The sequence below is a fragment of the Dromiciops gliroides genome, chromosome 3, assembly GCF_019393635.1.
Source record: "Dromiciops gliroides isolate mDroGli1 chromosome 3, mDroGli1.pri, whole genome shotgun sequence".
Lineage (NCBI taxonomy): Eukaryota > Metazoa > Chordata > Mammalia > Microbiotheria > Microbiotheriidae > Dromiciops > Dromiciops gliroides.
In genome coordinates, this window is record NC_057863.1 from 473,188,928 (window position 1) to 473,204,489 (window position 15,562).

Here is a 15,562-nt window from a genome sequence, read left to right on the forward strand (position 1 = left end):
GATCTCCCTAGGAAAACTGTACCTGAGAAACTTCCCTATGAAACTATCATAAATATGTGCATACATATGTTCAATATGTATCTACATATATAATCCCCCTCATTCCCAATATTCCACCACAAAGCCTGGCTCAGCCACGTTGCTACATGTATTACCTTGGGTAAGTCACTTAACCTCCCTAGGCCCAAGTTTCCTCATCTTTAAAATGAGAAGGCCACCTATAGCTAGTATTAGCAACCTTCCCATGTGAACTTCTGTCAGTCCTACTAATGGCAAAAATCTAGGATCAAAGTCAGAGCCAGACTGCCTTGTAGATGCTAGAATCAGAGCTCCAGGAGACAGGGGCCATAATTTCACTACCTTTATGCTAGGTCTAAACACTGTGCTTCTCATGTAGTTGTTGTTTACTTGTGTCTGACTCTTTGTGACCCCATGGACCAAAGCTCACCAATACTTGTCCATAGGGTTTTCTTGACAAAGGTACTAGAGAAGTTTGACATTTTCTTCTCCAGTAGATTAAGGCAAAACAGAGGTTAAATGACTTATTTGGGGACACACAGCTAGTGAGTGTCTAAGGCTGGATTTGAACTCAGATCTTCCTGATGTCAGACCCAGTGCACTATCTACTGAGCAATACAGCTGTTTCCAAGGCAAACAGAGGTTAAGTGATTTGCCCTCGGTCACATAACTAGGAAGTGCAGCAGAAGTCTAGCCACTGAGCCATCTAGCTGCCACCACATAGAGTAGGAGCTAAATGGTTGTTGAATTAATGAATGAGGCATCTTTATAGTGGCCTCCCTGCCTTCAAATCTCTTTTTCAGCAGCGCAGTGCTATTTTTTAAATCCCCACCATTAGAATTATTCCTGAGGGGGCAGCTAGGTGGTGTAGTGGATAGAACACCGGCCCTGGAGTCAGGAGGACCTGAGTTCAAATACAGCCTCAGACACTTAACACTTACTAGCTGTGTGACCCTGAGCAAGACACTTAACCCCAACTGCCTCACCAAAAAAAGTTAAAAAAACAAAACAAAACACAGAATTATTCCTGAGGTTAAGATATTATCAACAGAAGGATAAAATGCAGATATTTTACTTGGGAATGGTAAAAAAAAAAAAAGCCATTAATATGTGTTAATAGCTTTTGCCTCTACCCCAAAGAAACACAGTGAGGGAATTGAGCATAAGTTCACTATTTCTAAAATAATTTGAGATTCTTCAGTGTAAGTGAAATCTTATAATATAGATTAGTAAATCAATTACAAAGAAAAAAATCAGATTATATCATAGGATGACAGATAAAGAGCTGAAAGAGACCTCAGAAGTCATCTAGTCTAATCCTTTCATTTTACAAATGAGGAAAATGAGGTTTAACCAGGAAGGAAAAATTACTTGCTCAAAGTCCCATCAGTGAGTGTCAGAGGTAGAATTTGAACCAAGGTCTTCTGACTCTCTAATCAATGCTTTTGCCATTCCACAACACTGAATCCTGTAAGGGCCTAAAATTCTATCTATGATCTCTAAAATCTAATGAGTAGTTATCTTAAATTAGAAGCTTTAGCAAGAGTTTAGACTTTTAAGTATTTATTAAAGTATATTAGGGGTTAGTAAAGAGAAACACGTGGATAAAGAATGATATTTTCCTGCTCTCCCTATCCTGCCTGTCTCTGCCGCCAAGATCCCATCCAGCCACGAAAAAGTGCTCGCTCCTCCCAGAAGCCTCCTGTGAAACAGGAAACAGGGCCGTCCACACACACACACACACACACACACACACACACACAGAGCTTCAAGCTAATTGGTTGGTAGCTCTGATTGATAGGACCCACAGGGCAGCAAATGTCACTTCCGGACGCTAAAGTTACATGGTTTCTTTTCAGGCCAGAACTCACAATGTCCCTCCCAGCAGGGGGTGTCATTATAATTCTCACAATCTTGAGTCCTAGGTTCTAGAGAATGCAGTATAACATAGGTCAGTGTGGGCCAGAGGAAATAGTTGAGAATAGCATGAATGAACATTAAGAGGAAGGCAATAGAAGTAGAGGAGAAAGCTCTTTAATGGGGTGATAGGACTCCAAGGACAAGTTTTACCTAAATCTCTCTCAAAGTGTATGTAAGCTTTCCTTGTTAGTCATTCCCCTCCAGGAGTTGCTTTAACTAAGCTGATCTTTTCCTCCAAATCTATTTATACTGACTAGACAGGGGTTGGGGATACAGAGGGTAATGGTACCCCTGGGACCACAGGGGAGCCTATCATCCCTCTTGACTCAGGACTTGGTACTGCTCTTCATGCAAGGGATAAGACTAAGCTCCCTCTGATTAACTGTTCCTTGGGTGAGAAAATCATAATTTCCAGTTCATGGATGAGTAAGTTATCAGGAAGCTAGGTTATTGACCAAGGGCATAACCTATTCATCTTGACTTTCCCTCCCTTTCTGTGACTACTTCACTAACCAGGAAGTGAATATTCAGTCACATAGAAAGAACTGATGTTTATCTGAGAACTGTGAGAGCAAGACAGGTGTTCTATCTCAGGGAGAGAAAATTCTTCAAAAGAAATAGCCGCAACTGAAGCATAAAGGTAAGTTACCGGTTTGATGAGGCCTGAAGATTGATTCATTTTCAAGACTAGCTTATGCTGAAATTTTGCAATGACAGTGCATGGCTAATGTAGGTGTTTCTTAAACATTTGAGTTTGTTACTTCAGGAGCTAGATACTATATACCAGGAAATCCCAATTTCATCCTGATCCCCAAAGTCTTTCACCCTACCTATATCTATGCACTGTGTCACAATGGAAGGAGCTCTGGATAGGGAAGCGGGATACCTTGGTTCTTTCTCATTCACTGAGGGTAGTATATAACCCCCAACAAGTCACTCTACCTCTCCAGGCCCCCAGTTCCTCATCTGTAAAAGGAGAAGGTTGAATTAGACAATATCTAAGGTCCTTTCCAGTTTTGATGATGTACGAAATGGAGATTCTATTTAAAAATCTTTAATGTAAATGAAATGTACCATTCTCTGGAGCTTGTCCACTGTCTCTATGTCTTCATGGAATTTGCTTCTAGAACATTTAGGCCAATTCTGAAACAAGTCCTCTTTTGGCAGCCATACTCTAGGACAGTTTGAGAAAATGTTTGATGGTATTTGGACAGAAGCAAGACACTAACAACAAGTTAAATAATTAGCATCTTACAACTTAGGAGAAATAAAGTTAGCCAGTGCTGTGCATTTAGACAGAGTAAATCTTAAGCGGTCAGAAATAAGGGGAATAAGACTCAGAGAAGGAAGAAGCAAAGGAAGTAGGAGATGACCAATCAAGTTTCTCCTTTTCTGCTAGATAAGGCAATCTATGGACACCTATCATATCTCAGCTTTAAGAAAAGAAGAACACTACCACTTCTCAGGGATACTCCTGTGCCCTGCAATCAATATGCTAAGGGCTAGAAATTGACCAGAAATTGATCATCAGGGACATAGCTGTCTCCAGATGCAGGAATTGTTCTTGCACCTCTTAGTCACCTCCTGGCTTCCTTTAAGACCCAGCTAAAATTCCACCTTTTACAGGAACCTTTGGCAATCCTTCTTCACTCTAGTGCCTTCCCACTACTGATTATCTCCAATTTATCTTGTATCCATCTTATTTGAACTTAATTGTTTACATATTGTCTCCTGCATAGGATTGTGAGCTCCTTAAGAGACGGGACTGTCTTCTGCTTTTTGTTTTTGTCTTTGGGTTTGTTTTTTTTTTTTGCAGGGCAATGAGGGTTAAGTGACTTGCCCAGGGTCACACAGCTAGTAAGTGTCAAGTGTCTAAAGCCAGATTTGAACTCAGGTCCTCCTGAATCTAGGGCCAGTGCTTTATCCATTGTGCCACCTAGCTGCCCCTTGTCTTCTGTTTTCTATCATATCTCTCATGCTTAACACAGTTCTTGGCACATACTAGATGCTTGGGAAATGTTTACTGAATGTCTGCCTAACTATTTTGGAGATCTCTGTTGAAACACATGAGGGGATGAAAATATTTTGACTAGTGCAGCAGAGTAAAGAGGGGAGAAGAAGGGAACTTAAGGGAAGGGAGGAGAGGGGAGGAAAGGATCATGGAACAGGAAAAAAGGAAGGGAGGGAAGAGGCAGGGAAAGGAATCATAGAACCATATAATCTTAGAGTCAGAAGGGATCTCTGAAACCCCCTCAAGTTTAGGGAATAATTTGCTCTGTGAGATTTAAAAAAAAAAAAACCTCATAATAATTGCTCACATTTATATGGCATTTTAATGTTTACAAAGTGCTTCAGATAAATTATTTTAAATGTTCCTCACAATAACATTTGAGGAAAATCTTTATCCCCATTTTAACTATGAGGAAACCAGGTCATTCTGACTCTCTCCACTATGACATTGCTATGGTCTAATGAGTGAGGTGGCGTTTTGTAAATCTCAATTGTTATTCATCCAATTGCGAATTGGGCAGGAAACAAGGAGTTACAATTACTAACAAAGAACTTGAGTTAAGCCTTGCCAAGTATGAGCCATGGCCTCCCAGCTGGAATTCAGTCCATAGGGCATGGAATGAACAACCCAGGCTGAAATGTGTTAAAAGGATCAGACCGGGCTTATATATACACAGATAAGTCTGAGGCCTCACAGCAGATAAAACAGATTTGGGGAGGAATCTGGAGCTGTAGGAACAAAGGGGAAGACATTTGTTTGCTCAAGGATTGCCAGGAACTGCCTGCTTTTCAACTCTGCTTTTCAAGCCTGCTTCACCACTGCAGAGCTAATAATCCTCAGCTGTCACTGACAGCAACATCAGACTCTCTTATGAATGTTCCATGAATCTTACAAACTAAACATCTTTGGAATTTGTCCATAGTGCAGTCTTGACAGAGGGCATGTAACAACTCACAAACTCCTAAGTACTTCTTTGAAAATTAAAATGTAAATTTATTAAGCATAAACTGAGGAAATTTTAGCTCAAAGACAAATATGCAAATGATTGTTCATCAAAAATGAGAAATTAGTTCCATGAGATAACTGCTTTACATGAAATACTTATTTTAATAACTCCTAACAGTAGCATTACAGTCAGATAGAAAAGATACATACAAAAGAGAAAATGAACCAATAAAGGAAGGAGATGTATTAATACAGAGAAAGAGATGCAAAAGTGGTAGAAAATAGAGGCTACAACTTGTTAAAAAAAGGCCTCCAGGGGGCAGCTAGGTGGCGCGGTGGATAGAGCACCAGCCCCGAGTCAGGAGTACCTGAGTTCAAATCTGACCTCAGACACTTAACACTTACTAGCTGTGTGACCCTGGGCAAGTCACTTAACCCTAATTGCCTCACTAAAAAAAAAAAAAAAAAAAAAAAAAAAAAAAGGCCTCCAAAAAGGAAAGACAAGGAAAAAAGATACATCTCCCAGGTCTTGTTGGACAATTCTAAATGGGACTTAGAGAAATTCTTGGTTATGAAGGTGTGGTAGAGGTGGAGAGTGGGAGTGCTTAGCTTTATCTCTAGTATCAGCTTGTACAAGGAACATTTCCTGATCCTACTAAGAACTGGTTCCCTCTGTCTCCATCTCTGTTTTTCTGTCTCCAAATTATTTTATATTTATTCACATATGTACATTCCATTTCTCCACAGTGGAATGTAGACCTCTTGAAGCTAAGTATCATTTCACATTCATTCCTTATGTAATATTACACCTCCAAGAAGCAATATGGAACTGATATAGGATGGATTTAATTCAAATTGATCCTGAGGCATCCCAAAGAATTACAAGATTCAGTGACTCAGTTTCCAGTTTTATTAAAGGACTATGATGACCCCAGGGAGAACATTCTAAAGAAGAAAGGTATCTCGAATAGGGGATGAAAATGGTTATATTTATAGTATCTTATCTTTATCTTAATGTCCTCCTTGTGGGAGATCCATATCCTATTTTGGAATTCCTGGGGTGTTAAGATGTCCCCCAAGGCAGTTACATTTCTCACAAGTGGTGTGTTTTGGGGGTTTATACATCATAAGGTGAACCTAAGGACACATTTGGTCTTTCTATGCATGTTCCTAAAACATGTTTAAACTTGTCAGATCCCCACAGGTCTCTGTTTAGGATTTCTCTTTACTTTAAGATCTGGTTTCTAGGTAAAGTTTCTGTTTCCTGTCATCCAGGATTATTAATGACTGTTAATGGTTTATGGTCCCTGGCTACCATTTCCTTAGGTTTCTGGGGTTTTTTTTGTTTTTGTTTTTTGTTTGTTTGGTTGGTTTTTGCAGGACAATGAGGGTTAAGTGACTTGCCCAGGGTCACACAGCTAGTAAGTGTCAAGTGTCTGAGGCTGGATTTGAACTCAGGTCCTCCAGAATCCAGGGCCAGTGCTTTATCCACTGCACCACCTAGCTGCCTCTCCTTAGGCTTCGGTTGATAGTTTGTTGATAAGAAGTTGAACAATCTGGCTGATAAGAACTCAGATCTTTAGTTTCTCTGTTTACCCTTTTTTGCTACTATTGATTTTAGTTTATGTCTTAACCCTTCTGGCCTCCTCCATCTGAACAGTATAACCACTGAGGTTTGTTCTCAAATCAAGGAAGACCTAGCTTCTAGTCCCAACCCTGACACATACTGGGTCAAGTTTGATACAGACTGTGGGTGTGCTCTTTAATATCTCAGTTTCTTTAGGCAACTATCTAAAACTTTCAGTTTTGCAATTTCAGAGAAGGTGGCTGATTGCTTTGGTGAAGGGAATTTCCTCATATTGGAGTTCTCTCTGTCAATGAAATCTCAGCTCCAGTCCCTATCTCAATTAAATTTCCAGGGCCTTGCACTTAATAAATATTTCTCGTTCATAGAGAAAGTCTCAGTTTCCCAGGCCTCATGAAGATCAAACTCCCAGGCAGAGAAAAATATCCATGCCAAGTCAATCTCTAAGAAATAGTGGGTGGGGCAGCTAGGTGGCACAGTGGATAAAGCACTGGCCCTGGATTCAGGAAGACATGAGTTCAAATCCAGCCTCAGACACTTGACACTAGTTATGTGACCCTGGGCAAATCACTTAACCTTCATTGCCCCACAAGAAAAAAAGAAAAAAATCAAATAATAGCCCATTGATAAAAATTAATGAATTGAAATGATGATACTAGCTCAGTCCTGATCAGGTTCCACTTATCTCTTTAGGTGTGTCTGTCCTATGGTTTAGTTTCTCAAGGAGAAGGTTCTTTGATGTACCCCAGAGAACTTCTGGGGTGCTCTGGGCCCATAACAAATTCTTTGGGTGAGCTAGCCCCGCAAACCAGGTCACAAGTCTCCCCCAAAACAGTTACTTTTGCAAAACTCCATCCTAGTTACCCCAAGTCATACCTGAACATGAATTCTCTTTATAACATAGCTGAGAAGGGGTGATCCAACCTAAGCTAAAAGCTATCACGGGGGTGGGGGCGGGGGAGAAACCTGTCACCTCCCACAGGCAGCCCATTCTGCTTTTGTTTCACTCTAATGATTAAGACCTTTCCATAAATTTGCCTTTTTCACCACTGAGTTCTGCCCTCTTCCATCAAGCAGAATAAGTATAATACTAATAAAACTGATAAACCTTTAGCCAATCTTATTAAAAAGAAAGGAGAGTAAAATCAAATTGCCAAATCTCAAACAAGTTGAAAGCACAAAATGCCAGAAGAAATAAAAATGATTATCAAAACCAACAATGCACAATTATATTCTAACAAAAATGAAAACAAAAAAGAAATAGATAAATATGTTCAAAAATGTAAAATATACAAACTAAGACCAAATAAAAAACTTAAATAATTCAATCTCAGAAAATCAAATAAAACCAGCCATAAAGAAAATACAAAAGGGGGGGAAAAACCTACCGGTACTCATGGATTCATAGAAGAATTCTATTAAATCTTTAAAGAACAATTACTACAAATACTATGCAAATAATTCTCAAAAATTGAGAAAAAAAATCCCTTAGCAGATTCCTTTCTTTTTTTTTTTTGGTGAGGCAATTGGGGTTAAGTGACTTGCCTAGGGTCACACAGCTAGTAAACGTCAAGTGTCTGAGGTCACATTTGAACTCAGGTCCTCCTGACTTCAGATTCACTGCACCAGATTCCTTTTAAGAGAAAAATATAATCCTATTACTTAAACCAGAGAAGATAACTATAGATTAATATCATCAATGAATATTGACTCAAAAATGTTCAATAGGGGCAGCTAGGCAGCACAGTGGATAAAGCACTGTCCCTGGATTCAGAATTACCTGAGTTCAAATTTGTCTCAGACACCTGACACTAGCTTTGTGACCCTGGGCAAGTCACTTAACCCTCATTGCCCCACAAAATTACAAAACAAAAAAAAAAAGTTCAATAAAACCCTATCAAACATACCACCATGTTTCATTCTAAATATCATTCATTACAAACAATTTGGATTTATACTAGGGATACAAAGGCAGTTTGACATTAGGAAAACAATCATATTAAAAGGAAAACATATAAACCCACATGATTTTCACAGAAGATGCAGAAAAAATTTTTGACAAAGAATAATCAATTATGCTTAAAACCCTACAAACTAGAGGCATAGAAGGACCTTTATTTTAGCATCATAAAGATATCTATCACGAATCAATACCATGCATCATATGCTATAGAGCTAAACTGGAAGCTTTCTTAATAAATGTAAGAATAAAGCAAGGATGCCTGATCTCATCAATATTATTTGAAATAGTTCTGGAAAGGCTAGCAGTAGGAGTAAGAAACTAAATCTATAAAGCTAGATAAAAATGAGGTAAAGCTATTCCCATTTGCTGATGCAATAGGCTTAGAAAATCCCAGAGAATCAGCAACCATATTGAGAAAATTAATAGCTTCAGAAAAATTATAGGCTAGCATTTAAAAAATATATAGAACTGAATTAAATTTATATGACTACAAATCATTCCCCAATTTATAAGTGGTCAAAGCACATGAACAAGTAGTTTTCAAATGAAGAAATCAAAGCCATCTACAGTCATATGAAAAAATACTCTATGGACAGTGAGACTTGAGTTCAAATCCTGACTCAGACATTTACTAGCTATGTGACCTTGGGCAAGTCCCTTAACCTCAATTGCTTCTTTAAAAAATACAAAGAAATTTAAATAAGAAGCTTTAAATAACTCTTCATTAGAGAAATGCAAATAAAAACAACTCTGAGGAACAACCTCACACCTATCATATTGACTAATATGACAGAAAAGGAAAATAACAAATGTTGGAGGGATGTGCAAAAATTGGGACACAAATGCATTATTGGTGGAGTTATAAACTGATCCAACCATTCCGGAGAACATTTTGGAACTATGCCCAAAGTTTATAAAGGAAAAGGACCTATATGTACAAAAAAAAATTTATAGCATCTCCTTTTGTTGTGGCAAAGAATTGGAAATTGAGGGAATGCCCATCAACTGTGGAATGGCTGAACAAGCTATGGTATATGGTTGTGATGGAATCCTATTGTACTGTAAGAAATGATGAGCAGGATGCCTTCAGAAAAACCTGGAAAGACTTAGATGAACTGATACAAAGTGAAGTGAACAGAACCAGGACAATACTCTATACAGTGACAACAATATTTTTTGACGATGAATTAAGTCATTTGACAGCTATTCTCAGCGATACAATGATCTAATACAATTCTGAAGGACTCATGATGAAAAATGCTATCTACCTATAGAGAAAGAACTGATGGAGTCTGAGTGCAGATTAAAACATACTTTTTAAACTTTATTTTTCTTAGTGTTTTTTGGGGGGAGGAGCAGATGGTGACTCTGTTCAAAAATATAGTACAAAAGTTTGATAGTTTTGTAATGCATTGATCAGTTTTGCTGATTTTTATCTCTTTTCTCACTTTTTGGTTTTAAAATATTATTTATTATATGGGGTGTCTCTGAGAGGAGGAAAAGGAGGGAAAATGGGGGAAATATGGTTATGTTAAACATATATCAATAAATTTTATTTTTTTTAAAAGAAAGGGAGATAGTAAGATGCTTTAATGAATTCCATGGAAAGTCAAATACTAGATCGAATGCAGATGGCTGAAGAAAAATTCATACCCTATGTTTATTTTAAATTATTATGGTGGGGGCAGAGCCAAGATGGCAGAGAGAAGCTAGGAACTTTCCTGAGCTTTTCCATATTTCCCTCATAAACAACATTAAATCAAGCCTCTAAAAAGATTCTGGAGCTACAGAACCTACAAAAAGAGAGACAAAATCCTGCTACATGAAATAATTTAGAAGACTTCAGAAAAGGTCTGTCTCACCTGGGGTAAAAGGGGAGGGCGACTCAGTGTCCCAGCGAGCAACTCACCTCAGCAAAGCTCGGCTCATTGTGGCTCAGCACCACTCGTCTCAGCTGGCAGCTCACCTCAGCAAAGTTCAGTTCAGTGGGCAGCTCAACACTGTTGCAACTCGACACAGCTGAGAGTGGGGCAGCCGAGAGTGGGGCAGCTGAGAGCAGTAAGAAGCTTGCAACCCTGAACCCTGTGCCCCAGGAGCAAACTTCAACTTGATAGGTTTAAAAATAGCCTACAACGGGAACAGCTAGGTGGCGCAGTGGATAGAGCACCAGCCCTGGAGTCAGGAGTACCTGAGTTCAAATCCATCCTCAGACGCTTAACACTTACTACCTGTGTGACCCTGGGCAAGTCACTTAACCCCAATTGCCTCACTTAAAAAAAAACCACGCAAAAAAAATCTAAAAAAAAAAATAGCCTACAACATGAGCAAGAGACAAAAAAGGACCCTTACCATAGACAACTTCTATGGTGAAAGGGAAGACCAAAATTCAAACACAGATGATATAGTCAAAATGCCCACAAGTGAAGACTCAAGAGGGAAGATGATCTTGTCTCAAGACAAAAAAGCCCTCTTTGAAGAGCTCAAAAAGGCTTTTAAAAACCAAATAAGAGAGGTAGAAGAAAAAATGGAAAAAGAAATCAGAGAAATGAGAGCTACACTGCAAAAAGAAGCACAAAGAATGACTGAGGAAAACAATTCCTTAAAAAATACAATTGGCCAAATAAGAAAAAAATTAGCCAAACAGAAAAAGAAGTTCAAAAGCTTACTGTGGAAAATAAGGACTTAAAAATGAAAATTGAGCAGATGGAAGTGGATGACTCTATGAGACAACAAGAATCTGACAAGCAGAATCAAAAGACTGAAAAAGTAGAAGAAAATGAGAAATGCCTCATTGGAAAAACAACTGACCTAGAAAATGGGTCCAGGAGAGATAATCTGAGAATTATTGGACTGCTTGAAATCCATGATCAAAAAGAGAGTCTAGACACCATATTCCAGGAAATTATTATGGAGAACTGCCCTGAAATTGTAGAATAAGAGGATAAAATCATCATAGGAAGAATCCACCGATCACCTCCTGAAAAGTTCCCCAAAAGGAACACTTAAAGGAATATAATAGCCAAACTCCAGAATTATCAGGTGAAGGAGAAAATACTCCAAGCAGCCAGAAAGAAGCCATTTAAATACCATGGAGCCACAATCAGGATTGCTCAGGACCTGGCAGCTCCAACATTAAAGGATTGCAGGGCTTGGAATATGATATATAGGAAGGCAAAGGAGCTTGGATTACAACCCAGGATCAACTACCTAGCAAAACTGAACATTCTCTTTCAGAGGAAAAGATGGAACTAGGGGACTTCCAAGGCTTCCTGAGAAAAAAGACCAGAAATGAACAAAAAATTTGATCTCCAAATACAAGATTCTAGAGAAATATAAAGAGGTAAACAAGGGGGAGAAAAGCATTGTTCAGTGATGTTAAACTGCTTGAGTCCATATAAATGAAAATAATACTTTTAACTCTTGAGATCTGTATCTCTGTAAAGGTATTGTTATTAAATCAACTTTGATGTGATGATATAAAGAAACTTAAGGGACAGAATAAAAGAAGACTAGGGGGAGGAGTGGAAGGGAGAGGTGGAATGGGGTTAATTGTATCATAGGAAGAGGCACAAAAAGAACCCATTACAACATAGGGAAAGAAGGGAGGGGTGGGCATTGTTGCAACCTTGTTCTCATCAGACTTGGTTCAGGGAGGGAATAAAATATACTCCCATTTGTATAAAGAAACTTAGCTTACTCTGTAAGGAAACAAAAGGGGAAGGGAAAAAGGGGTGATATTGATAGAAGGGAGGGCAAATGTTGGGGAAAAGGGGGCAAGAAAAAGAAGGGCAGCTGATAAAAGGGAGGGCAGATTGAGGGAGGCAGTGATCAGAAGCAAAACACTCTTGAAGTGGAATAGGGGGAAAGAAAGGGAAAAAAGAGTACAAATGGGAAAAGAAGATGGCGAGAAATAAACAGTTAATAATTTTAACTGTGAATGTGAATGGGATGAACACTCCCATAAAACAGAAATGAATTGCAGAGTGGGTTAAAAACCAGAATCCAACAATATGCTGTTTACAAGAAACACATTTGAAGCAGAGAGATACACACAGAGTAAAGGTAAAAGGCTGGAGCAGAATATATTATGCATCAGCTATAGTAAAAAAAAGTAGGGGTTGCAATCCTTATCTCAGACAAAGCAAAGGCAAAAATAGATCTCATTAAAAGAGATAAGGAAGGAAACTACATCTTGCTAAAAGGTACTATAGATAATGAAGTAATATCAATATTAAACATGTATGCACCAAGTGGTATAGAATCCAAATTCTTAGAGGAGAAGTTAAATGAGTTACAAGAGTAAATGGACAGTAATACTATACTAGTGGGGGATCTGAATCTTCCCCTCTCAGAATTAGATAAATCTAGCCACAAAATAAATAAGAAAGAAGTGAAAGAGGGGAATAGAAAAGTTAGACATGATAGATGTCTGGAGAAAAATGAATGGGGATAGAAAGAAATATACCTTTTTCTTAGAAGTACATGGCACATTTTCAAAAATTGAACATATATTAGGGCACAAAAATATCATAGTCAAGTGTAGAAAGGCAGAAATAGTAAATGCATCCTTCTCAGATCATGATGCAATAAAAATTACATGTAATAAAGAGCCATGGAAAGGTAGACAGAAAATCAATTGGAAACTAAATAATTTCATTCTAAAAAATGAGTGGGTCAAACAACAAATTATAGAAACAATCAATAACTTTATTCAAGAGAATGACAATAATGAGACAACATACCAAAATCTATGAAATGCAGCCAAAGAAGAGCTTAAGGAAGATTTATAGCTCTAACTGCTTACATGAATAAAAAAAGAGAAAGAAGAGTTTAATGAATTGGGCATGCAACATAAAAAGCTAGAAGAAGAACAAATTAGAAATCCCCAATTAGATACTAAACTAGAAATCCTGAAAATTAAAGGAGAAATTAATAAAATTGAAAGAAAGAAAACTATAGAATTAATCAATAAACCTAAGAGCTGGTTTTATGAAAAAAACAACAACAATAAAATAGATAAAACTTTGGTTAATTTGATTTAAAAAAAAAGAAAGAAGAAAACCAAATTACCAGTATCAAAAATGAAAAGGGTGATCTAACCACCAATGAAGTGGAAATTAAAGCAATAATTAGGAACTATTTTGCCAAACTGTATGCCAATAAATTTAACAATCTAAATGAAATGGATAGATATTTACAAAAATACAAATTGTCCAGGTTAACTGAAGAGGAAATAATATCCTTAAATAAGCCCATCTTAGGAAAAGAAATTGAACAAACCATTAATGACCTCCCTAAGAAAAAACCCTACAATGACAGATGGGTTTACAGGTGAATTCTACCAAACATTTAAAGAACAATTAATTCCAATACTATACAAATTATTTGGAAAAATGGGTGAAGAAGGAGTTCTACCAAATTCATTTTATGACACAAATATGGTGGTGAAACCAAAACCAGGCAGAGCCAAAACAGAGAAAGAAAATTACAGACCAATTTCCCTAATGAATATTGATGCTAAAATCTTAAATCAGACATTAGCAAGGAGATTGCAGCAAGTGATCACCAGGATAATACACTATGACCAGGTGGGATTCATACCAGGAATGCAGGGCTGGTTCAACATTAGGAAAACTATTAACATAATCAACCACATCAATAAGAAAACTAACCAAAATCATATGATTATCTCAATAGATGCAGAGTAAGCTTTTGACAAAATACAGCACCCATTCCTAATAAAAACACTAGAGAGCTTAGGAATAGGTGGAGCTTTCCTTAAAATAATAAGCAATATCTACCTAAAACTATCCGCAGGCATTATATGTAATGGAGATAAGTTAGAGGCCTTCCCAATAAGATCAGGGGTGAAACAGCGATGTCCATTATCACCCCTATTATTTAATATTATACTAGAAATGTTAGCTTTATCAATAAGAGAAGAAAAATGAATTAAAGGAATTAGAACAGGCAAAGAAGAAACAAAATTATCACTCTTTGCAGATGATATGATGGTATACTTAGAGATCAACTCAAAAATTACTTGAAACAATTAACAACTTTAGCAAAGTAGTAGGATATAAAATAAATCCACATAAATCATCAGCATTTCTATATATGACCAACACAGTCCAGCAGCAAGAGATAGAAAGAGAAATTCCATTTAAAGTAATGGTAGAAAATATAAAATAAAGTAATAAAGTAATGGTAGAAAATATAAAATACTTGGGAGTCTACTTGCCAAGACAAACCCAGGAACTCTATGAACACAATTACCAAACACTTTTCACACAAATCAAAGCAGATCTAAAAAATTGGAAAGATATCAATTGCTCATGGATAGGCCAAGCTAATATAATAAAAATTACAATTCCACCTAAATTAATGTACTTATTCAGTGCCATACCAATCAGACTACCTAAAAATTATTTTATAGAGCTAGAAAAAATAATAGCAAAATTCATATGGAAAAACAAAAAGTCAAGAATATCAAGGGAAATAATGAAAAAATATTCACAGGAAGGTGGGTTAGCAGTACCAAATCTGGAGCTCTTCTATAAAGTGGCAGTCATCCAAACTATCTGGTACTGGCTAAGAAATAGAGTGGAGGACCAGTGCAATAGGCTAGGCACAGGAGACACAGTAGTAAATGACATTAGTAATGTGCTGTTTGATAACCCCAAAGACCCCAGCTTCTGGGATACGAATTCAGTATTTGACAAAAATTGTTGGGAAAACTAGAAGAGAGTATGGCAGAAATTAGGCATAGACCAACATCTGACAGCTTATACTAAAATAAAGTCAAAATGGGTACATGATTTAGACATAAGACGTGATACCATAGGTAAATTAGGAGAAAAAGGAATAGTCTACCTTTCAGATCTTTGGAAAGGAGAGCAGTTTATGACCAAACAAGAGATAGAGAATATTATGAAATGCAAAATGGATGACTTTGATTACATTAAATTAAAAAGGTTTGTACAAACAGAAGCAATGCATCCAAAATTAGAAGGGAGGCAGAAAGCTGGGAAATAATTTTTATGGTCAGTACCTCTGATAAAGGCCTCATTTCTAAAATATATAGGGAACTAAATCAAATTTATATGAATCCAAGTCATTC